The sequence below is a fragment of the Austrofundulus limnaeus genome, unplaced genomic scaffold, assembly GCF_001266775.1.
Source record: "Austrofundulus limnaeus strain Quisiro unplaced genomic scaffold, Austrofundulus_limnaeus-1.0 Scaffold368, whole genome shotgun sequence".
Lineage (NCBI taxonomy): Eukaryota > Metazoa > Chordata > Actinopteri > Cyprinodontiformes > Rivulidae > Austrofundulus > Austrofundulus limnaeus.
Window position 1 is genome coordinate 140,449 of NW_013952770.1, and position 5,195 is coordinate 145,643.

A 5,195-nucleotide genomic window follows, 5' to 3' on the forward strand; every position below is an offset into this window, starting at 1 on the left:
AATTTTGTTCGTATCTGAAAAAAATCTTAGAATACGAAAACATTGGTGAATGTCACAAATTCTCCTAAATCACTCGTACGCACAATAAGAACAAATCTGTGCGTACGAACGGTTCTTGGATGAGGCCCATTGCTTTTTAAGGTTTAAAGAAAAAAATGTAATTTTATATTTTTTTTCATTCAAAACCCTTAAAGTTTATCAGTAAAAACTTTGGTTAAGAAACATTCTTTAAAGTTTAGCACCTTTTTTAATTTTAGCATAATGAAAAAATATTAAATAACAGGAAACCATAAGATCCACACAAGTCTACAGCTGGAAGGAGCAGAACAGCTGTCCTGCAGGACTGAGCTGCGCTTATCTGTCTGTCTATAGACTGACAGGATTTACCAGTCTTTGTTGTAGCTGCACTTTTTTTGACAGTTATTTAGTGGATGCAAAATGCAGACATGAAACAATCTTTTTATTTATCTATCATCTTGTTCATTTATTTTGGCTATTCATAATTTGACACAGTCAAATGCAGGACATAGTTTTCAACTTGCAGGACGACGGGACAAGAAACATACAACAAAAACTTCAGCTCTACACTCCTGTTTATAAAAAATAAACAGTAAATCCCACCTTCATCACATCTCACACATTTTTCTCTGACAGCCTCTGCAACTAAAGATTAAATTAATCACGTTTCCTGAACCTTTTAATCATTTCAAATAAACTAATCCCACCATTCACATTCATACACACTCAGGTTTGGTTTTATTTCCTTGTGGGGACCATGGATTGACTTCCATTCATTTTCTGGTAGTTTTATATCCTAATCCTGACCATTTACCCTAAAATTAACCTCACAGGTACCAAATCTGACCCTAAAACTAACGTAAACTCAATTCACACATTGGTCCTAAATCCAACCCCCAACCCACATTCGGTTCCCACAAGACTGTTTTTTTTTCCAGAAAAATGGTTCCCTTAACAGGCGGGCACGGTGGCTCAGCTGGTAGAGCTGATGCCTCTCAGCAAGAAGGTCACCGGTTCAAATCCCGGTCCGGGGACCTTTCTGGGTAGAGTTTGCATGTTCTCTCCATGCATGCATGGGTTCTCTCCGGGTACTCCGGCTTCCTCCCACAGACCAAAAACATGACTGTTAGTTTAATTGATAACTCTAAATTGTCCCTAGGTGTGAGTGAGAGAGTGAATGGTTGTTTGTCTCGTTTGTTTCTATGTGTGGCCTTGTGACGGACTTGCAACCTGTCCAGGGTGTACCCCGCCCCTCGCACTGTGACTGCTGAATATGGGCACCAGTGACCCACGCAACCCTGAAAAGGAAGAAGCGTGTACAGAAAATGGATGGATGGATTGATGGTTCCCTTAATGTAGCAAAAACGTGCCCCCACACACACGTAAAGTTGCACACGCATACAAACAAGCAACCCCATCCATCACCAGCATTCATATTCTGCTCTACACAAAGACTTTCAGCTCTAATAAATGATGCTTTTGGCTGGAAAAACTTACCTGAACTTCGACAGAAGAGCATGAATCCATTTTATGTGTCAGTCGCATGATGAGAGATTTAACAAGCGTCGGAATTGAAAGACCATAACTTTGCAACAGTTTGTGCCATCAGAATTTTTTTGACTGTGTCTGCAAGCTGTGACGCTGCTCTTTACAGCCAGCATACAGTTATTACGGTAAATTTGCTCCCGCTGCTGTGAGATGTCGGTGAAAAAGTCCATCTCCCTCCTCCCAGAGCCCTCTGCCTCCTCTCACACACACAGCTTGGAAGCACAAACAGCTGATGGTGACACAATCGTACCATCCCGCTCCTGGAGGAGAGGCAGTCATTGAGAGAGCAGGTGTCGTTTTGATCCGGGGCTACTGACAAAACATCCGGGGCTAAAGCCCCGGAAGCCCAGGTCTAACGACGTGCCTGGTGGACAGCACATCAGTGTGGATTCATTCTTCTGTTAAGATTTTCAGTCAGGAATGAACCCATGATGCAGGCAGTTGCAAAGCTCCAAAAAACAAAGAATTTATTTAAACAAAAGGTGCTGACTGACCAGCTCGAAAACCTCTGAGAGACGTGGCAAGACAGGACAATACTGAACACAACCAAACAATGACCCGACAGGGAAGTGAAGACACGACACAGAATAAAAAGGTGAGACTAATGAGCACAAACAGGGAACACCTGGGGGAGAAACATGAGGATCAGGTGTGAGTGGGCGGGGCTGGAGCAAAGGCAGACAGGAGGAAGAAAAACAGGAACATGACAAAAAAATCAGAATAAAGTCAAAATAAAAAACATGAACCCAGACGAAACATAACATCTTCTTTTAAAAGCTATTTTTCTATGTGGAGAAGCAAAACTGGAAACCCTGTATGTTTACAGTCACAACGCTGAGCTTCAAAGCCACATAATCAAAAGTACTTGAATGCATTTCTGTATTCATCAGACTTTTATGAATGTGTTATTTGTTTTGATTTGACTTGTCTTTTATGCTGTTCCGACCCCAGGGTGGCCACTCCTATTCTTTTTCATGTTTGCAGGTGTGAACAAAGGCCTCCAAATGATACCCTAAAACAGAGGTGCTCAAAAGTGGGGCCCACGTGCCAAAATTGGCCCACCAAGCCATTTGATTTGGCCCACCAGCAGTTTTCCTGGTTATTAGATTGTAATCTCCTGTCCTTTGTAGAAAGACCACTTTTCAACCATTGGTCTAACTATAGGTACAAGGAGTTGAAGTCAGTCTTATCTCATGGTACTCACTTTATCTTTGAATTATGTTAACATTAAACATAAAATACAAGTAACTACAAGTGACATTTAGATTAGATTTAAGCCCATATCTAGATTTGCACACCTTCTACTCATACCACACTTATACCACATATACTCAAATTTTAATTTATGAAAAGTCCCATGAATCTTTGCAGCCTGAGCATATTTTGAATTTTCTTCATGTCCATGGGCTGAAAAAAAAGTGGGCAACTGCACTGACTGTTAGCTTATTCATAAAAATAAAACAACTTTACTTAAAGAAGTATTTGCATTCATGTATTATAATATTGCATTTGACCCAGGGCACTCAGATTGATTTTAATTTTTGCCCTCTCAGGGAAAATGTTTGTTTTTTTGGCCCTCTCAGGGAAAATTTATTTTTTTGGCCCTCGGGGAAAATGTTTGGGCACCACTGCCCTAAACACTGACGTACAGTGTGGAAAACTATACCCTCATCACTGCACTATGGTATTTTTGTAGCTTTTAACAGGGACCAACCACAAAACAAGCATAAAAGGCACCTCTAATTGCAGATTTCATTAGAGTGTCCAATCTGGTTGATTCATTTTTATCTGAGGTTCACACATAAAGATGTAATGGTATTTTAGCTAAAAAATAATGTCACATTGTTTATTTAATCTTTGTACTGTCTAGGTCCAAAGTAAATCAAAATTTGTTTTAAATGCATTGTTGTTTGACAAAAGAAAGATAACCCCTATAAACACCAGACCTAAGTTAAATGAAAAATATGATAAAAGAGTTTCAATCTTCGTAAAATTTATTAGTGAGATTTATGAAGGGTATACAAAAACTGAATTCCTGGACATTTTGGCATTAAACAAAGTTTTTTCCTCAGATCCTGTTAATTAACTATTTTCTAAAATTTGGAATGTCTTTTGTAAAAACTTTAAATATTAGTTTTATTAAGCTTTTGTACAATTTTGGTTCCTAAAAGGGCATCTAACCTTATTAAGCTAGTTCTGCTGTAGCCTGTGCTAGTGTTTTCACTTCAACTCTGTTCAACCATGAGTGTTAATAGAATAGAATAGGATAGAATAGAATAGAATAGGATAGAATAGAATAGAATAGAACAGAATAGAAACAGTCATTATTGTGCCACGCAGGGAAATTCATGTGTAGTAGCAGCAGCAGATACATGCTTCAATCCACAGAAACAGTACAGTATATTGCTGTGACATTATCAACTGTAGCAATAACAATAGAAATAAAAATATTAACAATAAAAAAATAAACATGGATCAAAATAAAAATAAGAATAATAATTACTGTACCGGACTATCAAGATGAAATTAGATTAAAATGAAAATAAAAGCAAGATACTGTGCAGACAAATGTGAAAATATAGGAAAAAACAGTCATGACAGACTCATGATCCGAGGGGATGTGCAAAATGTGTTAAACTCAGTCATTAAGTCTGTGTTCCAGTACAGGAAAAACGATATACAATTGCCACTGGCTATTATTTATGTAATGACTTGGAGGTAGTTGTTCGGCATCCAAACACAAACATTTATACATCATAACTGTTGATAGCTAGCCTGGCCCTTGCCTTCCTACGCAGTTCTGCTCAATTCTAGTTTCCCTTCACTGCTCCGTCTTGGATTTATCCCATAGACAAGGATTTCTTCGAGAGCATTTCAGTTGGGTCAATGAGAGAACAGAAGGAGGAGTTTTGAAAGACAACGTTGATTTTCTGTGTAGTGTCTGTAGTTTTTTTTAACAATGGCAGCAGAGGAAGTGAATGAAGCAAGTCTGTGTTGACAAGGCTTCCAAATAAATTAAATTTGTCTCACAAAGCCTGCAGGACTTATTTATATCCATCTTGGTACTTCTCTTCTCTCTGTAGGCGTTTAAGTGCGGCTCTACTTGGTTCTAGGTGATTTCCCATGGTGACTTGTCCCTGATCTGTGAGCAGTAATGCCTTTTAAAAGTGGGTCACTGAAGCTGCTGTTTAATGTTGTTCATTCTGTGCTACAGCTAACTATTGACATTAAAATGTCTGTTATTTAGTCTGCAAATACTGCTACAGCAAATTGTTGCTTATAAATTCAGTAAAACAAAATCAAAATTATTTTCTCATAAATAAACTTACAGTTACTGCACACTTTATGCCTGAGTGTGAGTAAATATGTTATTTTTTTCCTTACAGATTTAACTCAATGAAAAACAAACAGCAATGCAGAAAATATCTTTATTGCACAACATAAATGTCACACAATATACACCTACATTAAAAACTACTTTAAAGTCTAAATTTAACGGTACACTCATAAAAATAAGTCATTGGATGAACTCAATTAAATTTTGGGCAGGTTTTCCATCCAATAAATATGTGTTTGTACAATTGAAATAAATTAAGTCCATTCAACTCAATTTTTTTATGACAATGTAA